Raw genomic sequence first — 25069 nt, forward strand, 5'->3', positions numbered from 1 at the left:
CTATATAATGCCGTTCAGCGGTTACATAACTGCCTATGACCACTACTGGCTTGTTGTATATAGCAATTGGGTCAAGGAAATAAACTTAGCAGTGCATGCCCCTCTAATACTGGGGCCTGGGCCTGACTTATTCTGTGGATGAATTGTATAGGGATCATGATCTCCTGAAGATGGCACTTATTTCTTTGGCAGCTGAGTTCTGCTGCTCAGGGAATAAAAAAGGGTCCACTGGGGGCTAAGAGGCACCCATTTTTACCATAACCAAAAGGCAATCTGGGGAATGGGAAACCCTGTCACATTAACATTGTGCTAGGAGTGCCAAAGGTAATCCAACCTCTCACTTAGAACAGAGAATGTCTGAGCCAACTAAGGTAAGAGGGACAACACGCAAGGAACTATTTACTATGAACTAGATAACAAGGGACAAAATAAGTTAGGAATGTAGAGATGAGGAAAAGAGGAAGATGAAGCATGGACAGCACATGCTGCACAGGGATTGGTTCCTGAAAAGTAACCAAGCCAAGCTAAAAAAGTGTGATGCATTGTATCGTAAATGCAATGAGAGGCTATAAAAAAGGAAGAAGGGTTCTCTGTAATTTTGCAGCTGTGATGCACCCTGCATCCATCCTCCCCTGCGTTTGAGTCTGATCAACTCAGCATAGCACTGCTGTATGCCAAATAAAGAAACCTGTGTGATGAAGGCTGGAGTTGAGCTGAGTTCTTGGGAAGTCGACTGGAAAGAGGTCTCGGAGGGAGTCCCAACACTAAGAAGGCAAGACTTTGAGCTGTGGGAATTCTTATCAGCTATGTGACTCCACGGTAGACTGACCTTAAGTTCAGGGTACAGGAGAGCCAGCGTACACATTCTTCTACAGTCTGCTTGGCTCAGAAGGCTGCAAATATACCAGGCTCACTATTGCCTTTATTTTTTCTTAAATGTTTTTGTGACCATCACTTTGCTGTTCATGTTTTTCTTATTACACAAAAATAAAAGTAAACATTGTTTGCTGTCGCAAATATTGACACTGCCCATGAACATTTACCTCCTATAGGGTAAAAACCATACAGGTATCTTTCTGTTGACTTCAGTGGGTTTTGAAGCAGGTCATACCATACACTTAAAAAGATAAAACTTTACAATAATGAAGTAATAGTCACTGATTCTTCTGGTATTTATTGTAATGCCATTACTTACATTGACATTATTTAGTATTAATGTGAATGTCATAAGCTCTTCTACAGAATTTTCCATCATTGGTTAACTGGAGTATTACTTTGAAACCCTTTAGCTCAGAGGGGAACCGGGAATGGTCTCACCACTGCTTTTAAACGTAACAAGTGTGCCTGTCAAGACAATTTTCCCACTGAAATACTAAACTAGATGTGAGAAGCACATGTCAAAACTGGAGAGCAGACCGTACAATAAAAATTATACATTCTGTCTACAGCTATGAAAGTGGTAAATAAACAATTTAAAAGTGGTTTCTAAGGAAAATGTTAATGAACTGATTATAAATTCAAATAAGATATATCACCCTTAAAAAGGACCCTATTATATTTGTAATTTCAACTTTCAGACTATACATTTTAGTTTTGCATTAACATTTTACATTTTTTTCTTTCTTTTAAAATGTTTTTAAAGATTGATGATTTCATGGTCATTAATATTTGAGAACTTCATTAAAACACAAGGCTAAGAAGATAAGCAATATACATTTCCTCCTAACTTGTTTTCCTTTCAATGGTGGTGCCTAAATATTTAAAAAATGTCTAGTACTATATGTCATATAATATATAATTTTAGTTTCTGTTTGTAAAATTATTGGAAATTTGAAAGTAAATATTCTTCCCTGGGTGCTTGTTCTTCTTCTCATTTTGCAAACAGATTGATTTGCTCTCTGAGTAATTTTCACTCTGTTTTTTGTTTGTGAAAGGGTGATGAATTGGCAATCCTATATTCTTTAGTCTTCCGTCACTCTATAGAACATATGGATATAATGGGTAAAATCCTGGCCCAGCTGAAGTCAATGACAAAACTCCCATTGACTTCAGGAGGGTCTGGATTTCACCACAGAGTAGGGTCTGGATTTCGCGACACATCGCTTTCTTTAATCATATAGTGGATTCTCATACAGGATGTGATTCAAAGCCCATTGAAATAAAAAGAGAGACTACCACTGACTTCAGTGAACTTTAGATCAGGCCCATAGTGAGCTGTTTGTTTGGGGTTTTATTTTCCTTTCACAAAAACTTCACCGTAAATGTAATTTCACTGTAATAAAACTATTGCCTACTTGACATGCTTCTCCTCCGCAGTATGACAGGGTCTCTTTTCACCCCATACAGTACAGTATACAGCAGCCTTGTAGTGTAATGTCATTTTTCTTCATTTTCCATTGGCAGAAGCACTCGTGTGACTAATCTTGTGCTGGGTTGACCTCCAGTTGTTTTTGAGCTCATACCGATAGGTACTGTGCAGAACTAAAAGTATAGTTCAAAGAGGACTTACTTCAAACCATTTAGGTCGTGTTTTTTTAAAATTGCAGTTTAAGATGAAGTAAACCGCTGACAGGATTTACATTTTAGTGCTTAGCTGAGGATCACTGAGTGGAATGAAAATGGGCAGACATTACACTTAAGTCCATGTGATTTGAAAAGATTATTTTGAATGAAATCTAAATTATAATTGAAATGCAGTTGTATTTTAAAAAAACATGTTCACAGTATTTCTTTATTTTAAACTAATGTTTTGTTTGGTATGAGTGAAATTAATTCTATCGCAGTATAGGCTTTCTGCACCAATACAGCAGCATTGATGGATTTAAGGCCCCAATTCAGTACAGTCCTTAAGGGTGTGTAAGCATGGTTAAGTACATGCTAAAGTTCTGTTGACTTTAATGCAACCTAAGCACATTTTGAAAGATAAAATTTTCTAAAGCACCTAAGTGAGTTAGGAGCTTAAATCCCATTTTCAAAAGTGACTTGGGATCCCCTCTGAAATAGCATGACTGTCAGTGAGACAAAGGCTCTTAAGGGACAAATTTTCAAAGCTATTTAAGTACCTAAAGATGCCAAAGATGCTTAGCTGGATTTTTTTAAAGCACCTTGGTGCCTAATTCCCATTGATTTCAATGGGAATTTAAATAGTATGGAAAGCTTTGTGTAAGCTCGCTTCACTGGAGTAAATTTCACCCTAACTAAAAATATATAGCCATGTGAATTTTGTACACACTAGAAATCAGTTAAAGCAATGAACTCCATAGGTTACTACAATCTTGTATACATTTGTTCTGTAAATTCAGTGGGTTATAATCTACAGCTGAATTCCACAATATTTGTGTTCTTTCAGCTATGTATCATTCAAAATTCAGAGCTCCTTTATGAAATTACTTTTGCCTGTGGGGGGGGGAGGGAAGAGGGGGAACAATGTATATTTATTTGTGTGCTATTCAGTAATATGTATAGATTTAGGTAGCACATACCTATATTTACATAGGCCTCCTATATTTCATATTTCATTATCTTTGTCCTATACGTTTTATTTTCTCAGAAGACCAAATGATCTCTAGCTTTTGCATAAGTTTGTAGGGGGTGCAGTTAAGGGCAAGAAGAATGTTCAGCCCTCAGTAGCCCCCTGTATTCAGTGCAAAGGCTCAAGAAAAATATTTTTATGAAAGAAAACATTTAGAGTAATATTTTCAAAAGTGCTTGGCGTTGACTTGACTTTGCTGCCCCTGGGGAGACTGCATTGGGAGCAGAGACAGGCCAACACCAACACTGAATTCTTTTGAAAATCCCTCCCTTACAATCCATGTTGAGGTACACTTATGAATGTGCTATTTAATTCTGAGCATTTTATTCCTGTACTGGGAACCCCATGATAAAACCGATCGGGGTTGAGCTTAGGTTTAGGGACTTGCCTGTGTGGCTCTCTCTGCAAGTTCATGGTTTTAGGCCTTGTCCATACACACAACTTGTACAGACTTTTATATCAGTTTAGAAACTGTTTTAGTAAAATTGGTGCAATCCCCCTGAGTGGACACTCTTAAAATTGGAATAAAAGTGCCTTGAGCAAAATCAATATAAGTCAATTCCTTACCATTAAATTGGTACAACTTCCTTGTGTAGATGATCCTTAAATGTATGTATTGATAATGCCTGAGAATCAGATCTGGTTGAAAGTAGATGTCAACAGGAAGAAGAGGAGAAAGGAGGGCAATTTTTTGAGTTTTCCTATTAAATCTGATTTTAGTGGTTACAATATTTAGCTTAAAAATTACGATAACAAAACAACTAAATGCTTATTTTGGATTAATTTGGGGATTTTAGATTCTATTACAGGGGTAATTTGATATATGTCTGTATATTACCTAGCACAGTAGGGTCCTGGTCTTTAAGTGTTACCTCAATACAAATAAGTAAATAATAATAATGATGGCTATATCCTCAAATTATAGTACAAAGCCTATATTTGTTTTAACTTGATTTTTGATTAAATATGTTTGTGTGGTTTTCTTTAATATGCATAAAGCTGATAATTGAACACACATTAGTTATTGTATTTATTGGATCGTATACCTTAAAAAGTGTCCTTTGATACAAAGCTTGTGCACATACTTGTGTATATCAAATAAATTAAGTATAAGACATCACATTATTTGTTCAAAAATTGATTTGTATTTTTAAAAATTAAATGAAGCTGAGCCTGATCCATGTACAAATATCTGCAGACTTTTGATTCATGTAAGCAGTTGAAGGTAGGATAGAAGGACCCTACGTGGCTCCATACATATTTCATACCTACTTATGTGTGGGATTTTGGAGGCCAATAGATACTGTTATTCTGCTCTGCTATTCTGAGGAAAGCTCAAGTTGGGACATAAACAGATATTAGACCTTTATCCCTCAAATTCTAGTTGTGGAATCAACAGGAAGGCAGGGAGTTCATGCAAAGCATCTCCCAACCTCTCGTGCTCTATTATTGCCAATTCATGGGGGGAATGTCCTCTGAGTGATTGCGTTGTTAATGAAGCTCTAGGCTTGAATTAAGTCTCTCGTGTTTGTGGATGGAGGAAACTGCCTTGGGTGTGTTCTATCAGCCAGGCTTAAAAAATTGTGGTTAATGGAAACTTTTTGCACACCCTGTCATTGGTTTGCTACATGTCACTTCACTCCCCATTGCCAGTTTGCTGCAGGGTGCTTTCTCTCCTACACTGTTCTTCTGCATGGAGACTCTCATCAATCACCAGTTTGCTACTGAGGGCTTTCCCATCCATCATCAATCTGCTGTAGGGTGCACTTGTGGTTTAGACTTCTTATATGGACACTTTCACCCCTCTCTGCTTTTATTCTTTTCTGGGCTTTTAGATGATGTGGAGAGGAAGTGGTGAAATTGTAATAGTTTTTCATTTCTAAGCTACCTGGTTCCCTAGTTTCATAGCCCCTTTCTCTGTCCCCCTAGCTGATTTCTGGAACAAAATTATCAGCCAGAGAGAGCCTAATAACTCGTCTGCAGCTTCTGTAAAATTCTTGCTCATCGGACTGAGGTTGAGGAAAGAAACTGCTATTGTCCCCTTTCTACCACAGAGACTGATTGCCTCATATGATGATCAAATTTCCAGATTCAGGGCTGTGAAAGACATCCTTGCCAACCTCAGACATTCAAAAAATCTGTGTGAGACTCCTAAAAATCCTGTGGTTCCTTGAAAATTACATATGTTTTCTTTGAGCCTTTAGAGGGAAGTTGCCAACATCTATACTGTAAATGATCATCTCAGGTGCAAAATTCAACCTCAAATGTATATGCTAACATATGGACCTCCTCACGGGCTATTCAGAGGTGAGCTCCACTGTCTCCTAACTGCTGAGGGGGGATTAAAGACATAGGGTCAGATCCTCACCTGGTCTAAATTGGCATAGCTCCATTGAAATCAGTGGAGCTAGACCAGTTTATGCAAGCTGAAGACCTGGCCTAAAGTTTTTTTTTACTAAGGACTTTACAGTTTCACGGCATGAACTTTCAAACACTAATGTGAGTAATTGCACTGTTCATGTGACTAGGGATTGCTTGTGTGAGTTGTTGCAGGATCAGGCCCTAACTGAATTATGACTTGATGCATGGAAATTGATACTGAATGAGGGAGAGGCAGGCTTACACGAAATAAGGTTCTGGTATTGCTTGTGTCACAGAGTTGTCAGTTGCTTTTGTTTTTAAAGTTAGATTTTATTAGCAAGCTGTGGTAGTCAGGGTCATTATTGTAGGACTACGTAGGTTTTGAGTACAGATATGAAGTAGAGGGAGGAGGTTGCATTAGAGAGGATATTCCAGGCATAGGGGAAAACATGGCAGAAAATGTGGTATTGAGTAAGATGCATGTAGCATTATACTGTGTGGATTCTGGTTGGGTGGGATGGAGTAGGATGAGGGGGGTTGAAATTATGGATGCTTGTGGATCAAACAGAAACGAGAAAAATCTATTCATTTTTCCCCAAGTCAATTGTGCCGGCTGTTGATATACATTTGTACAAATATTTCAGAGATAGATTTAGCAAAGTGTTAATAAAGTTCTAGTTGAATATTTTATATTGTATTATAAAGACAGTTAAGTATGATTTACAAATATTCTTCAAACAAAAATATTTTAGTGCTACTGGAGGTAGTATCAGCAGTTTATGTTCGAAAGCTTCAGAAACTACAACCTGCTTCAGTTATAAATAATCCTAATGAAGATAAATAGTCTTACACTGATTAAAACACTGGACATATATTTTAACAAGGCCTGAGACATACCAACTCAAACGTCTCAATGGCATGATTCAATATTTAATATCCTCCCATGCATGTAGTTGGATTGTGAAAGTGACTTTTCCCCAAAGCATGACAAAGATTTATAGCCACCTCTGGTATTATTAGAATTGACAAGAAGTAAAAACTTCTCAAATATTAAATGTGTAGGTGTTTTTAATATATCACAATTTGTGAGAGAGGCTGGAGAAGCTGACAAATTATGCAGATGTGTTAACAGTATATTCCAAATCTAATAAAAACCTACAAGTTATAAACTGTCTCTCACACGTCCACTTGGTGGGGAGGGCTGTTCTCTGCATTAACGATGCTTAGCTCAACTCCACTGGCTCCTGCAGGAGTAGTAAGTCATTGCTGTGATGATGTGCCTCAGTGATTTTACTGTCTCTGAAATAGAGACCATCTTCATATGAACCTCTAGGGGTTCTTTGTAATAATATTGTATTTTTAAAAAATGGCACTACCTCTCTACATAATCTCCACTAATCGGTACATAAACTCTGTTTGGCAGTTTAAACTGTATGCACACAATATGAGATTTGGCTCTGCCTATGCCAGTAGTGAAAAGGTTTACTCCAGTGTGAACCGTTGATTTCGTTTTTTCATTGTACAGTACGCAGGCTTGTCTCTCTTGTTATGCCTGGTACCTAATTTCCCTATTTTGTAATATCTCCTAGAACAGCAGTTCTCAACCAGGAGTCCTGGGCCCCCTGGAGGGCTGTGAGCAGGTTTCAGGGGGTCCACCAAAATAAACCAGAGAGCAGGGCCAGCATTAGACTCACTGGAGCCCAGGGCAGAAAGCCGATTCCTGAGCCTGGCTGCCAGGGGCTCCTGCCGAGCAATTTAACTTTGCAGGCCCCCTGTGGTGTGGGTCCTGGCCAATTGCTCTGCTTGCTACTTCCTAATGCCAGCCCTGGCTTTTAATCTACTGAAAAACAGTAGTTGTGGCACAGGTGGACCATGGAATTTTTATAACGTTGCGGGGGATGAGGGGCTCTGAAAGAAAAAGGTTGAGAGCCCCTGTTCTAGAAAACACATTTTTTGATAAATTTAAGGATTACTTTTGGAAATACAAAGCCTTGCTCTGTAGCGTTTGAATAAACTGTTCTAATCTCCTTTCTTCTTTGGAGTTGATCACATTCCACATCCATTATTCTCGCACATTCGTCAAGTTATCTTGTGTCCGGAGCCAGTTTTCTTCTATTATTAATAAATATTTCACTGGTGGATTGGTTTATTTTCTATCAAAATCTGGCAAAAAGTGTATAGTATTTAAGCAAATTACCTGCTAGCCCATGAAAAAAAGCACTTAATTGAATCTATTTTGGGATCCTGAATAAGAAATTTCTCTTCCTTTACACAAGGAATAAGAGGTAGGTTGTCGATTAAATAACCTTCTTCAAGACAGACTGGAATGGAGAAGAAGGACTTTAAGAGCTGGCTCCATATAGATGGGATTGAGGTTAGAAGAAGGATGACTTGTCAGTTAAATAACCAACTGGAAGCAGAGAAGGACTTTGAGACTGTGTGGTTTCAAGGCTTTGTACTGTTCAGAAAGGCACAAAAGCCTGAAGGAGTTCTGGAAAGAAGCTATTGGTCTTTGCTTGGCCATCTTTTATCTCAGTGTTGCGCTTGGCATTAGTAATGGAAGCAGGACTCAAATGTCGCACTTCTTCAAAGCAACTTTTCTTTGTATCTTAGCTTTTTTTTAGGCTTACTTCTTTTGAGTATGTTTTTTGTAAAATATTAGACTTCAAAAAAGCTTGTTTAATTATGAATTATGTTGAATGAGAGAGGCAAGTAGACCACCAGCATTTCTACTATTCTCCTTTAATAATTGATGATACAAACCACATTATTTTTCACTTATGCCCTTTAAATATTGTCAGGTGGTGAAAGCTGAAGTTCATACCAAAAATAATGTAATTGGAATCTGCTAGAAATAGGGCTTCTCTTCTCTTCACTGACTCTTTTTTTTGTCTGAACTACATGACTAGTGGGTACATGGAGAGAGCTCCTTCTTGTTACAGTGCAGTCTGTATCTGTATGTTCCCAACTACAGCTGCCTTTCAGATTTCCTTCACTTCATGGACAAACTGGCATTGGCTGACTGCTTTGCCTTTAACCCAGACTCCATGTCCAGTCACTTCTCTGATAATGAGTAGATGTAGACATGGAAGACCCAGTGGAGACTGGCTCTTCCTCCTTCCTACAGAACCCCCTTGCCCTTTTGGCTCTTGCTTCAGGAATGCGATAAGACATTCTCCATGTAGTAGCACTGCCAGTTCCCAAACTGTCCACATAATGCCTGTTAGGAAGGTTTTCTGTTGTGGTACTTTCATTGCCCCTCCATCTCCTACCAGGAAAGATTTCTCCCAAGGCTTACTTAGTCTCACTTGAGCCCTTCCTAGCCAACTTGAGGTGGACAAACTTAAGGAGCCTCTGGTGATTCACAGCCTCTGAGGGATAGCTAGTGAAACCATTATTCAAGCTTATAGCAAAGGTGATACATTGTCCATGGTGAGCTTAGAATGGATTTGATATTCATTTAAGGAAGACCTACCCCACACTCTAATTTAGCCCCTCATGAAGGAGATCCTACTCCTTCTGTTTTTAAACTGCTGCCTTCTATCTTCTTTAACTCCATGTTAGAGCACCCTTAAGAACAAGAGAGAAGTAGTGGGAGAAAGCCCCTAATTTATAGACTGTCCTCACACCTGGAAGAGCCATTAATTAGGTTCCTTATGGGAAGGAAATCTACTCCAAAGAAGAGGGAGATTGCTACAAGCATGAGGATCAGGACAGTGGTAGAACTGCAGTAAGTACATTGTGACATTTTATGTCCAGTGTTCATTGTCTAGCTGTTGTAGAATGAGGCCTCTAATATCTGTCCATAACTAGTGAATGCAAAGCCACAATTTGTTCCTGAGATTGGATCATCTGCATGACGGTGTATAGTAGTTGTCATCACCAGGAGAGCCCTTCTGCTTCTCCTTCTCCAGGACATCTGTCATAGGCTGGGTGTGCATGGCACAGTGAGCAGTTTGCTCCTTGATTCACAGTTGTTGTAAAAGATGCATGGATACAGACATATAAAATATAGTTTATCTGTTAATTCTTGTCATTTTCCAGATTTATAACAAAGAGATCCTGTGGTAGAACGGCAACAGGTGATCTTACAGGCAAATAGGAGTTCTTTAAAAAACGAAACACATTTTTCAGTGGAAGCTTGGGTTCATTGAAGCAGTCCCAAAGACAGGCTGCACATCTGCTGAATTACCATTACCTTTACAAAAATCTGTCTGACATTGGGTCACGGCTAATAAGCAGGGATGAAGATAGGAGAGGGTAGGGGGAGAAATAATGATTACACAAATGATTCCTCTTCTGAAGAATGACAATGAAAAAAATTATTTCTTGTCAGACCATCTCAAAATCCTGGCATGCCTCTTATTAGGAAGCCAGTCTGATATCCCAGTTTATAAGGAGCTCAGTCACAGCTGGTTAGGATTACATAGAGGATAAAACTCCTATTTATTTTTATTTATTTAATTTTATAAAGGCAGTTAAAGTGACTCCATCTATGGTCTGGGTGTCCGCATAATAAATTAACAAATGTTACAAATAGCAGTAGATTATAAAGGATGGTTCTTCCCACCGTGCCAGAAACATACATATTCATGAGAAAAAATTAGGATAAAATAACCCCAAATGTTTCCAATCCTCAGCCTGTGGAGTCAGGTGGGCTTCGTGTCCTTGGAGGATTCACAAATGCAGGTTCCAGTGGACCAAGGCAGGCAGTGAGGTGCAATGTAGAGGACCGCAAATGGAGAATACCCTGCCCGCAGCTCTCTCTAATCTGCAGCAAGAGAGTTTCAGCCTGAGCACCTCACCTGATCACAACTGGAGTAATGCAGCAGAGACAAGGTATCTATCTAGTAAATAGGGCCCAACATAACTAAGGTTTTACTAGACAAGACCAAGAAATTCCACCTGGAAACCTATTGGCAGCTGGCACAGAACATCGGGGGAATTTCCACATAATACTCCACTTTCTAAGTAAGTAGCAGAATTCTGCACTCATGGTCTCCAGCTGCGGCCCATATAGAGTGCATCTCTAAGTGACAAAAGGTGACAGTAGTTAGGGGCAAGGTCTGCATTGGAGAAGAATGGTCACACACTTCTTTCCAGACACAAGTGGAAAAAAGTACCCATGACCACAGCTGCTACTTGGACATCCTGGAGTAGCCCAAGATCTAAACAACCCAGAATTGTGCGTCTGTGTTATAAATAGTGGCTATACTACAAAATAAGTTACAAGGATTCTTCTCCCAACCTACAACATTATCTCAGTCTTGTCTGGACTGAGTCAGTGAGCTTAGTCATCAAGCAATACCCAAGTTCATAAAGGATATGTCTACATTAGAGGTTTTTTCCTCTAGTTTAGTGGTTTTCAACCTTTTTTTATGTGCAGACCCCTAAAAATTTTCAAATAGAGGTGTGGACGCCTTTGGAAATCTTAGACAGTCTGCAGACCCCCAGGGGTCGATGCACAACAGGTTGAAAACCACTGTTGTGTGATAACGACAACCTTTTGTGGACCCTTTGGACATAATGTGCAGACCTCCGGGGACCCACAGGCCACAGGTTGAACATCACTGTTCTAGTTAATTGATTTCCAGTAAACTAGAGGTAGTTAACATGTTTAAGACTTTTTGGGACACTCCTTTAGTGTTTATTCCAGACAGGGAATTTACCCTATGGCTTACCCATATGAGGGAGTTCTTCCCTGGCTGATTGACAGGTCTGATTCTGAAAGCATGAGTGGAAAAGAACACTACAGTCTGGAGATATGCCTCTACTTCTTGCAACACATTAGTTTAACTGCAAGAATAATGTCTTTGCTGTCATTTCTTCCTGCCCCTTCTCTGGCTGATATCCAGAATGAACCTATCATTTAGTCAGGTGTGTGCTGTAAACGGCAAAAGACTCTCATTCTGGAGAGAAAAAAATTCTAAAAAACAAAGGCTATCGTTGACATTAAGCATTTGTGTCTGAGGCAAGATCATTTTAATTTTACTAAGAGTTATTATGGTCTTAAAAATTGCTAAGCTCATTAAGATTCCAGTTCTTGATTTACGGGCTCTTCTACAAGTTGGACAGAGGAAAGCATTACTGTTGATGAATCTGTAACTCCTGTGCTCCTAACTTGAAAAGCATCCTGTTCTTTTAATGTTGATTTACACATCTTGTTTCATAATTTTTTGCACGAGAACTTACTTTGCCTTACCAACCCTTTTGCATTACCAACTACTTATGAAGATGATCTTGATGTCACAATGGGTAAAGTACTTTTTTCTTTGTATGTCTCCCTCTGACTGCCTCTTGGCCTTTTGTCCATTCACTATATGTTATCTTCTGTGGCAGCCCAATAAGCTCCATATGGGTGTGTCCTCTCCAGTATGACTCTGCTTTTATAAACATTGCTTCAGCACTAGTTGTGGAACTCTTTACATACGTACATTTTCTCATAGTGCAAAGGACCATAGAGTCACATAACAATTAACAATAAACACAGCACATGGGAATCATTGGCCAGCAATCTTCTGGAACATCTTTACAGTTTCTTACTATTATTAATTAAAGTGTTTATTTGTATAGCATCAACAGTATTGTCTTCTGACATATCTGTAAAGAAATGACCAATTTATTTTCCTGTTTATTTTTTGTCGTATGACTTCCTCTTGCCACAAAGATTAACATAAAACATAGCTTGAAAACCAGGTAGGAAGAATCCTGTTGTCTGATGGTTTTGATTTACCACAGACTATCCTACATCAGTGAAATTTAGGACTTGATTTTCATAGATGGGCATATGGATAATTGCTTAGAAAAAACAGAATCATGGGCAAATGGTCTATTAAGCATCTAATTTGCCATTTACATGTACAGATAGTACAGTTCCATGCAAAATTGGGTATTGTCTCCATGGGGACACGGCAGACAGTTAAGGCAAACCAACAATGTGCATAAATTAAAGCATGTTAAACCATGTATGGATATTCTTTCAGGAGTACAGTGGTCTTAGTTTGCTGTAACTTAATCCTTCTACCTCAGCTTTCTTGAGATTACTGCTGGAGGATAGAAGACATAGATATGCATGACTGGTCTGTTGTTTTATTTAATTCCACTTCAGGCATCCAGTAGCATTCCCTAGTGCACATGGCTAATCATAAGAACAGGAGTACTTGTGGCACCTTAGAGACTAAAGGTGCCACAAGTACTCCTGTTCTTCTTTTTGCGGATACAGACTAACACGGCTGTTACTCTGAAACATGGCTAATCATGTATCACTACAAAAAATTGTGAAAACTCCTTTTTGTTGTTAAAAACCAGAGTTGGGATTCAGGTTGTCCTGGGACAAAAAAAAATCATAGTATGCTTGAATACATTATCGATTACTGGGACAAAAAAAAATCATAGTATGCTTGAATACATTATCGATTACTTTTTGATTTACTTCTTTGATGTGTCAGTGATAACTTGTGCATATTTAACAGTTCTAGAGGAAACGGGAATGCACTGTAGCATGGTTAATATATACATACTGTTCTTGTTCACATTAATAAAGTTGCCTATAGACGGTTGTAGGTGCCCTAATGCATCATTAATAATAAATAATTAATAGTGTATTTTATATGATATTGTGCTGGTTCCAGATGCAGTGTGTCAGTCTGCTGAATACACCTTTCATATTTGAATGATGACTTCTTGATCACTAAAGGCAGTATTTTAACAAAACCCTTACAAGTAAGTGAAATCCATTATTCCACTGAGTTCATCTCCATTAATTATCATGCTGGGTCTTGTATATCCTTTCTCAGATGTAGGCTGGTACATTATCTCGTTTTTTTTCAGACTAATGTTTAATCCATAGTTTTTTAACTGCCTCAGCACACTTATTGGTAATGAACTTGAGGTAGGCAGTAGTGTGCAAACCAAAAGTCCAGTCATATGCATACTGTTGAATTGAGACTGTTGATTGGTTCAAGGTAAAGAGCTTCTCAAATGTTTAAAATGTAATGAGAATATTCCTGGCATCATTTTGTAAAAAAAAGTCCAAAAAGAATAGATATTGAAATGCAATAGCCTGTATTATACAGGAAGTCGGTCTAGCTGATCAGAAAGGTCCCTTTTGGTTTTTAAATCGATTAACATGCTTGCTTGATCCATTTCATAAGACAAATGAATATATCAAAGTGTCATCCACAGAGATTGTATCCATAATTCTGTTGTACAGTTGACAGATGAGCTACAAACATTTCTCTAGGCATTTAAACTTTTGCAGGACTTTCTACAATTCAATACAGCAGATCTCAGTAACTTTTTAAAGATCATGCAGCTACATATAGACACATGCTCTGTTACCTACATTTTTCCTGTTACTATCAAGCACCAATTACTGTTTAAAGCCACATTGTGTCTCTGGGAAGATTTGACTAGCTATTGTCATCAACGTGTCAAGGAGGACTGAGAAAAATATTTTTTCCTGCAGCTCAGATTAAGAGGAGCACAATAATTGCCAGACAGTTTTCTTCCCTTTACATTTAGAGATGATAGTGATGGTTACATCCATGGGATAGACAAGATTATATTGCCTTAAAGATATGTTGCCCAATAGCAAATATATTGGCAACCGTATTTGTAGATTTTTTTTTTTTTAGGGTATTGCATCAAGACCTGAGAATTTTTCTGCTTTACAGTTTCATCCAGAATATTTTAGTTGCATCCATTTCTTCCAGCAAAATATGTTAATCCTGTAGTAATCTATGAAGGGCTTTGTTCATGATATCTGTTAGAAACTTAAGGAAATACCCGAATGGCCAGATTTTCCTTTTAGTTACAATGGGGTAAATCCGGAGCACTTTACTGACATCAGTGGACTTAATCTGGGTTTGCACTAATGTAACTGAGAGAAGAATTGGCTCAGAAAACTCAGAGAGGGAAATTTTTGTCAGAGATATTACCATTCTATAGTGAAGTAGGTTTCAATGTATATACAATATACATAATACATACAAATGTAAAATTAATATATGTATATACAGTAGATCCTCAGAGTTATGGACACCATGAACTGACCAGTCAACTACACACCTCATTTGGAAATGGAAGTACACAATCAGGCAGCAGCAGAGACAGACAGACAGACACACACACACACACACACACACACACACACAGGCAAATATATTACAGTACTGTATTAAATGTAAACTTGTAAAAATAAAATGAGAAAGCAGCATTTTTTTCCTGCAAAGTAATGTTTCAAAGCTGTATTAAGTCAATGTTCAGTTGTAAACTTTTGAAAGAACAACCATAATATGTTGTTCGGAGTTACGAACAACCTCTATTCCCGAGGTGTTTGTAACTCTGAGGTTCTACTGTACATGTATAACACACATACACTTTATTATACACATGTAGATATATAAAAAGCGTGTACATACATAGGGCTAAACGTTCAGCTGATGTAAATTGTCATAGCTCCGTTGGCTTCAGTGGAGCTATGACCATTTATACCAGCTGAGAATCTGGCCCATAATTTAGATAGTTTCTTTTTTAAAAGATTGTATATTAAGTACCTGAAAAAAAATTAATATATACATGTGAGCTGGGGTCTGAATGAGCTGTCCCCGGCCATCTTTTGATGAAGTGAAGGAAAAGACCTTCGGGGGGGGGGGGAGAGAGAGCTCAGTGGTTTGAGCATTGGCCTGTTAAACCCAGCGTTGTGAGTTCAGTCCTTAAGGGGACCACTTAGGGATCTGGGGCAAAATCAGTACTTGGTCCTGCAAGTGAAGGCAGGGGGCTGGACTTGATGACCTTTCAAGGTCCCTTCCAGTTTTAGGAGATAGGATATCTCCATTAATTTATTTAAAAGCAAGGGGTAATAATGCCAAATTCAAGTAAAAGAGAGGGTGCGGAGAGGTGTTCCTACCTGGTGGTGTTGACTCTGTTTAAAGAGTCCTAGATACTATATGACCCTCCCTCTCCAACGTTTAAAGACAAAACTGATCAGACTCACTTGAGAGTCCTTGTTTCTGCTCAGCGATCACTAGAGTTGAAATGACTGATAAAGATGATCTAGGGGGGCTGAATGCAGTGAAAGAGCGTGCAGGGGATGAAGCAAATGCAGCAGCAGTGAGATTCCCCAGTGAGCTCAGTAAGAGCTGAAGTCACTAATAACGTGGTTAAGGGGAGGAACCTCAGAACACAGGACTGCAGCTGGAGGCAAAGGTGGCAGCAATAGCAGCAAGCTGCAGCAGAGATGACAGCGACAGCAGTGAGCAGTGGCAGCGGTGAGCAGTGGCAGCAGAGGCACTGCTCAACCCTCCCCTCTTTCAGGAGTGGGAGGTGAACCCAGATGAATGCAGCCATGAATTCTTGGGCAACCACCTGTGAGTGGGATGAAGTGGAGGGAAGGGAGAGTAGGATGTTCAAGGGACATTCATCCATCCAACTTTCATACAACAAGCTGGGAAACTGAGGCAAATGAATAGTGCCCAAGATACTGTGGGGCGGGTGTTTACTTAATGTTACATTCTTTTGAATCATTGTTGCGATGTTTCCCCACATTAATGCTGAGTTCCCTCTCCCTTTTAATAGAAATTTTATTTAATTATACATAATTTCAGTGCTTGTGAGTGGGGAAGTATTGCCTCTTAAATGCACCCATGGTTGGTGTTTACTTTTCCCAAATTACTGGGTAAAGGTTTGAGCTGGATTTGTTATGTAATGGTAAGAGGAATCCCTAGATATTGAATCTGGCCCTTGTTGCGGCCGACACCATCTGGCAGAAGGGTTACAATATCATTGAAAAACATTCTCCCGGCATGCTAGGTTAGATACTTTATTTTCAGGGAAGTATATCCACTCTGTTCTTTTAAAATATAGAGAGAGTAAATTTAGGTGAGAAGCTGGAAAGATAGTTGGCTCATTTTTCAGCTTCACATCACGCCTTCATATTTAATTTTGGACATTTTCTATCATCAAAAAATGAGGTTATGCTTCATTAAAATGAAGTTAGATAAGCTAAACATTAGGTTTAGTATGTACAATATGTTTCAGTAGCATTCTAACTTATGGAACTCAGTATTCTAGTGAAAGACATTGGAGTGCTTGCTTCCTTCTGCCATGTTTTACTCACATATGCGTTCAACCTTTTCAGGATTTTAGTTACACTCTTGGAATGTCTCTTTGCTCTCAGATCAATATGAAATAGTTTAATATTATTTATAAACATAGAAATATACCTAGAGCATTTCATGTTGACTTTAATTGAATAAAATATTATTTGAGAAGAGTGACCTCCATGTAGAACAAACATCCTATCATTTTTAGTCCCGATATAGCTAAAGTTGGAGATCTGACAACATGTAGCTGAAAATAAAACTGCTGGCCCAGTGATGCCATAAAAAAAGAAAATTGTGTTGCCAAAAGTAGGACTGACATTTTCTCCAACACTAGAGGATAATTTTTAGCATGATAGGTGCAGATTTAGCTCTGTGGCTCCAATGGATTATTCTCCCTATTAGCCCTGCTTGTAATGTTTTCACATTTTTATTCATGCATGACAGAATATTGATCAGTAGTTTAACAGTTATTCAACAGCATCGTGACATACAATCATACTGAACCTAAAACAGCACTGTCAAGTCATACCTTTATTTAAATAAGCCTACACGAGCTCATTGCTTTTGGCTTCTGACATAATTGTTCACTGAAGAAGGCAAATGTAAACAGGAGGCTGCTACTTCAGAAAATCACTCCTTCAGCTTCCTGTCCACCCCAAAAGATCGTCACTAAAAAACAACTGCTTATCAGTGGTGACAATGAAAAACGACAGCATTGAGACTTCTGGTATGGTTAAGAAGTTAGGGTTCAAAGTTATAACAGAGAAATGTCCTTTAAGTATCATTCTCCAAATTTTTATAAATAGTTAGAAAAGTAGAAGGGGTTCTTCATAAATGCCTACAGTAAAGAAATTTACAATGATTTTTCCTTTATTTTTTTGTTCTTGTTGCACCAAGGTGTTTTCTAGGAGAGGGTAATCTTTTCCTAGTAATGCTCAGTTTGTACCACTTCTGTTTTACTATGTATCTAAGGTGCCCCTCATTACCATTGTACCTGAACACCTCACTGGCTTGAATGCATTTATCCTCACATCACTCGTGGGGGGGTAGGGAAGTACTATTATCCCCCCGTTACAGATGGGGGACTGAGGCCCAGATCCTCAAAGGTATTTAGGTGCCCGAGTCTCATTGATTTCAGTGGGAGTTAGGCAGCTAAATACGTTTGAGAATCTGAGCCTAAGTGACTTGCTCACAGTCACACAGGAAGTGTGTGACAGAGCAGGGACCTGAACCCAGTCTTAGTCCAAGACTAGCACCCTAACTGCTGAACTATCTTTCCTATCTACTATTCTGCGCTATCAGACAGTTTTCTGTTTCATACTTATTAATCATCTAATTTTTTGTGGAAAATATTGGATTAATTCCTGTTTATCAAGGAACAAATTCTGAGCCCAATATCCAGCCCAGTTTCCCAGGCTGGGGCCTGGGCAGATCACAAGAGTTAGGAAATAGGAATCCATGTACCCCCAACTCTAGCAGTAGAGTGGCTGTGGTGCTGCTCAGTGGAGGTTTCTTCAGTCCAGTGGCTTAGAGTATCCTCCATGGCATGGTTGTGGAAGGGAGAACAAAGGAAGCCAGTAGCAGCAGATCCTCTGTTTTTTTTTTTTTTTTTTTTAATACAGGGTGTTTTGTAATTCTAAAAAATTACAGACAGGATGGTTCACGGTGCAGTTTACTTGTAAATAATTGTGTTTAATCCACTCCCCCAACCCCGATTTTCATAAAATCTAGTTGTGTGTGTGTGTGTGAGAGAGAGAGAGAGAGAGAGATGAAAAAACAAGAGGTGTCTTTTGAAAAAGCAGGGCTGACCTGACACACTTTTTAAGGGATGTGTGGTTTTTTCAAAAGGGGCAGGGCTAATGACTGCAGATGGAGAGTATGATGCATCCTTGCAGTGGTTTCTAGTCACACTAATTAGAATGTTGAGTGCTCTTGGTATGGTGGATGAAGAGGGACAGGGTGCTGTCCATCAGCTTCAGAAGGCATTATAGTAGGCATATTATAGGATGTTAATCCTAGAATATGTCAAAAACTGATCTTGAGAATAGGAGGCGATCCTACCAGAACCTGGCTCTTTCAACAGAGAGCAAAAGTATGCTAGCTTTGGAGAAGTATGAACTCAATTTAGGAAAAAATGAATACACAGGATTGCAGGTATGTAAATGAATTAAACATGAGAGAGAATCAGAGCAACAACATATAAGGGAAATATCTGTTGGTATTTCTGATGAAAAGGAATGGCAAGTAGAGAAGATGCTTCTACTTTTTCTTTTATAGACAAAGGCTAAACAATCAAAGGACCTGTGTTCCTTGTGGCAGACGGTCAGTTGAATCTGATACTACTAAATGAATATTTAAGACTTTACCACATTAAATGACAACAATAAATGATACTTACCACATTAGTATACCAGCTAGTGACACAAATGCTTCAAAAGGTATTTTAGTAAGGCTAGGAATGTACACTAAATCAGTTAATTCTCATTGGGGGTAACAGTGACAGTTAAAAACAGTGGCAGTTAAAACATATTTTATCAAGATTAGAACAGAACTCATTATTATGATTAAAGATGTACTAGTCATGACATGCTAGCTACATGCTGGTAGCAGAAAATACCTGCTGTTTGTGGGTTATTATCAACTTCCTTTGAAGAAAATTAGCCTTTCTTTACATTTGCAATGCAATGCACCCCCAGGCATTGCTTTGCATGTATAATTTAAATATGTTTTTCAAAGGCAGGTACACAGCTGCAGTAAGCAGCAAAATACCCATCTCATCAGCACAGGGTAGACAGGCACTACATATTTTCTGCCATCCAGATTAATAGCTGGTAATTTTACAAATTTCCATGTTGAGCTTTTAGTAGTGTGGTAGCAACACGAGGGATTCTACAGAACTATGGTATGAACCAATAAAACAAAGGAAAAATTGCTAATGTTGCAGTATACAGTACTAGGAGATGTTTTGCACCATAATTGTGAATATTATTGTTCATGTGATACAGTGTAATAAATAATGTTACAGAAAATTGTCAATATGAAAAAAGTCACTAATAGGTACAGTGTTCTGTAGAAGTCCCTGATTTCAAAATATAACTTACCTATTCTAGAGCTTGATGACAAATAACAGTGTAAACAAGATGCAAGTTCAGATATATTCAAAGCTGCTCCAAAAGGAGCTTTTTCTGGGTGCTTGCTATAATTATTTTGATGGAGAACTGCATATTAAATGTCAGCTCTGCAAGCTCAAGTTGCTCCATCAGATAGATGCTGTGCAAATACCAAACTGACTGCTTTGTTTGTGAACCAGCAGATATATCATTCTTCCTCCTATCTATATTGTTTTTAAATTATTCAGTATGTCTGTTGTACTGGCATTATAACATGAACAGTCCCATGCTGAGGTTTTTATTTTGCCCAAGAATAAATTGAGTATTGTGATTTGAAAGGCTGTTGATAACACATTGTCTTTTATGACCAGCTATTTCCCCCTCTTTAGAAAGGAAAACATTGCAGTGCATAGTTGCCAATATGAATGTTGAAGGAACAGAAAGTTACTCTGTTTGCAAGTGTAGATATGTAGAGTCAGGAGCCTTGCCAGGAAAGATAGAAACTCAAGATCATGGCTCCCCATATTCCAAGAGTTCAGTTTGTGGCTGCCATCTGACAAAAAGATTAAACCACAGTTATATTTCTCCTCTCTTTGTAATTTTCTTTTTGCTGTTTTTCCTACTTCCCTACCTTCACATATTCCTCCACTCCCCAACCCCACTCCAGTCAGGTGACATAAATGAAGCTTTCCATCTCCTGTGCCCCTCACTGTTAAAACCTACCTTGAGTGGCGGGTTATTGGTTACTGCCTACAGGAGCTTTTTCCATGAGCTAATTTAGCTGTCAGTCTGAAATTGGTAAAAAGGATGAAAGATGGATCATAGGCCTGGGGCATGCCTAGACCAATATCTACTATAGTCCTATTTGGAAGTATGCTTATTAAAGCAGATTTGAAAAATATTTTTTCCAATCTTGCCCTGCCATCACTTCATCCAGCTAAGAAAAACATTTCTACAGTGACACTGCTGATTCTGCGGCAGCTCTTTTTCCAAGAGAGAGAAAACAATATTTAGATACAAGATCAATAGAAAAACAAATCAACTCTTACATTCCCTGGAGAAGCCCCTAGAGAGAAGACTGATGCATGGAAATTTAATATTCTTGTAGGCAAAGATCACAAACATGGGGGCTCCATGCAGCTGAAATAAACTAGAAAAAAACTAGACGCTTTCATGCCAGGCTGCTTGAGTTTCTTCCTTGATAGCTGCTGTTTATGACTTGGTAATTCTTTCAGACAGGCATTTTGTGACCATAGATGATGTTTGTTAAATTTAAATGAATCAGGCTTAACTTTGTTGGGTAAAATGAGTTTTCCACCCTCCTGATTTTTGTAGACTACCATATCCAGGTGCCAAGTTCCCACAGAGAAGTAAATTTTTTAACATCCGTTTTAGCTATCTTATGTAGCTACTTATATATCCCTCCATGACGTAGAATCAAGTACTGTTAAGACCAGAGATAGTGTCCATATTGGTGTTTCTTTTACATGAAATCTGTGAAAATAAAGAGAAACAAAATGTGAGTTTCATTTTCATTGGAAAGTTAAATATGCCTGGCCAAATTCTGTCCTTTGAGGTTCCTGTTTCCTTAAATGGATTCCATTTATGCATGTCCACAGACCGAATTTGCCCCACAGTTAGAAGGGGAGCAGCTCTCATGTTTGAGGTTGAGATTGTGATAATACAAATGTATCTGCTTTACAGATACCAGGAATTAGCAAAAAAATAAACTTAGTTTTAAAATCAATACAAAAAATTAATGTTAATGCAGTGTTAAAGTGGAGAAATCAAGCACTGAAGTCAGGAAATACAGACATAACGCTGAGGTAGGAATTCTCTATCTGATTGTCCATGGAAAAATGACTGCTACCTCAGTTTCCCCTTTTGGGTGTATTCATTTAACACTCCTACTAAATCAAAATTCCAGCCCGAGGCCAGATATTCTTCAGTTGTTAGCCAAGGATGAAGAAGAGTGTCTGCCATCCAAGTCTCAGGAGATCCAGAATGGGGATTGTTAGTAGTAGTCTGTACTGCAGGAGCAGCTAGAGGCCTCAACCACTTCAGGCCCCATTGTGCTGGGCGCTTAACAAACGTAGTAAATAAGAGTATCTTATTTACTCCGAAAGAGCTTGCAGTTTGAAAGAAAATACATAATAGGTGGATGAGACAGACAAACTGGTTGGGGTGAGGTTAGCAGAGAAGGGGAAACAAAAATATGTGCGCAGCGCAGTTCTTATGTAGAGTGTTTTCAAAAGTGATGAGCATGTTGAGTCAGTGGATTAGGATGGAAACTGTTTTGCAACCTTAAGTTTAGCTGTCACTACAGTGACTAGTATAATATTCAAAATTGTATTTTGTCCTTGTTTGTGTTGACTACACAGATTAACCCAAAATGGAGCTCTGTGTTAAAGACATTGTGAACAGTAATTTTAAACAAATCAGTGTCAGTTCCTCCACAGGTGGAAATTGTCATAACTCCATTGCAGTCAATTTTGCTACATGAATTTACATCAACTCTGGCATTGGCCCAAGGGTATTTGGAAACCTATTTGTGTGTTTCTAACAAGTCCATGGAAGTTCAAAATTGAAATCTGCTTTCTCATCAAATATTTCTTTTTTTATTGAATTCTGTCTCACACTCACACGTGTGCACACACACACACAGATTTTGTAGCTTATGAGTGCTAGACCAGGAGTTCTCAAACTGGGTGTCGGGACCTCTGAGGGGGGTTGCGAGATTATTACATGGGGGGTCGTGAGCTGTCAGCCTCCACTCCAAACCCTGCTTTGTCTCCAGCATTTATAATGGTGTTAAATATATAAAAAAGTGTTTTTAGTCTATAAGGGGAGGGGGATAGCACTCAGAGGCTTGCTATGTGAAAGGGATCACCAGTACAAAAGTTAGAAAACCACTGATCTAGACTTTTGGCTGTGTTGGGTTTTTTAATGGAAAAATAGTACTGAAATAAATCTGGACTCTGAGTCTGAATATGCTTATGTTTGTAAGTAACTTTACATATAAGGGTATTCTGTTTGAATTCAGAGGAATTTATTGACATGAATAAAGTTACTCACAAATGTAAGTGTTTGTTGGATTATGGTTTTAGGTAGGGTAGAAGTGAACCTGACATACTAAAAATTATTCAGGATTAGTTTATTTTTAAATATGCACTAGTAATAGAGAAAAGAAATTACTTAATGTGGAAACTGAGAAGGAACAATACACCTTTCCGGTGGGTTTTTGTGCATTTTTACAAGTGCCTTTTTTATTCACACGTGAAAACACATGGGAAGGGAAGCCCATTTTTGCAGAAACATCATGGGCATTGCTCATTTGAATGTATTACTTATGAGACAAATCACATAACTGCTGGAGAGGGAATTTCATTGTGTAAAACTAGGAGAGTATATTTAAAGAACTATATTATATAGTAATCTTTGTTGCAGTATGAGACACCCTTTTGTAGCCTGAAAGAAACTAGTGATGACAAAAAAATAATACGTACTCCATTTTGTTTACAAATACTAAGTAATTAATCTTTACAACCCCCCTGTGAGGTAGATAAGTACCGGGTATTTATTATTATTCAATGGGACAAATGAGACCCAGAAAGCATTACGTCCAAAACCAAACCTTGGGGTTTCAAGGTAGGCAGACCTAAATACCTATTTGGGCACCTAAACTAGTTTGGTTTTCAGAGGGGTTGAATATCTGCAGTTTTCATTGATTTCATATGGATTTAGGATGCGTAATTTTTAGTTACATGTGTGATACAGGAGCTCTTCAGCTGTCACTTTGTTACTCCTTTAAAAAGGAAGCTTTTTAGCATGTGCTGCATACCTCCGCATGTGGTCTAAAGGGGTTGGAGGGACTGGCCAGCCACATTTTTTTAGCCAGTGGGTTAAGACTTAGTGGGTTGGTGGTGTTCTGGCTGGCACGGAAATTACATCTTCCTGTTAGCTCTTTCCTGGATGCTAGGTAGCACCTTGTCCTGCTGCAAGCTGAAGAGGCTCATAGCACTGGGAAGGACAGGTGCAAATGTAGCGTAGGCAGGATTTGACCCATAGACAAAAATAATACTGCCTAGAGCTCTTTGGACAGTGGCTGTACAGAGTTGCTCAGAAGTTGTCTAATGGAATGCTTAACAAATATCTGCAGAAAATTAATTTCTTGCTGAAGACTGCTGAGCCCTTTTCACATCACAGAACAATTACTGATTCACGCTTGTTGCTCAAGAGGAGGATAGGACTGAATTAAATGTCTGTGGTGATCAAGACTGGGCTCAGTAGCAGAGCTCCATGAAGTTACTTTGGACAGCAGTTCCCCACAGTAGGACTGACCCTGTGTTCTTTGTGCACCCCAACAGTAAATTGGAGTTCTTGGTGCCCAGGGAAAGCAGGATCTGCCCGTTATTTGTAGGTTTGGCTGAATTTGTTTTTTATTATAATTTCAACAGATAACATTGTGTTTATTTTAAGTGTCTTTTCTATTTGTCTTAATTTAAATTGTGGGGAATTATGAGGTGCGGCGTTTGACAGTAATTAGTGGCAATAGATGAGAAGGTTCCAAAAGTTAAAGCTGGTAACTGTTACAATACAAATTGTCAATATTATATGTCAAGATACACAATGTAAATATCCTTACATCAAACTTCAATAAGTTCTCCAGCTGCATTTTTCTTACTTTGTCTTTCAGTAAATTTCGATTATTATAGATGGAAATATTTTTTGTCACTTTGTGTGTGTGTGTGTGTGGTCAAATTGACATTTACCAACATTTATTGATAAAACTCTAACTTACCAAGACTACTTGTATGATTCAAGGCAGTGTTACCAGTCCCTCACTTTCATGAGCACCTAATTCATGCATAAATTTTAAAACAGACCAAAAAGCCCCACTCCCCAAAGAATCATTAAAGTAGCAGGGCCTTGAAAAGGAAGAAAATAATCAAGGAAGGCCC

General features: G+C 38.5%; 1 protein-coding gene across 5 annotated transcripts in view; it reads left to right on the top strand.

The window, feature by feature from the left end:
• Positions 1-25069, top strand: part of RARB (retinoic acid receptor beta) — a 485822-nt gene that overhangs the window by 118631 nt on the left and 342122 nt on the right. The window lies entirely within an intron of this gene.

The sequence above is a fragment of the Chrysemys picta genome, chromosome 2 (assembly GCF_011386835.1).
Source record: "Chrysemys picta bellii isolate R12L10 chromosome 2, ASM1138683v2, whole genome shotgun sequence".
Classification (NCBI taxonomy): Eukaryota; Metazoa; Chordata; order Testudines; family Emydidae; genus Chrysemys; species Chrysemys picta.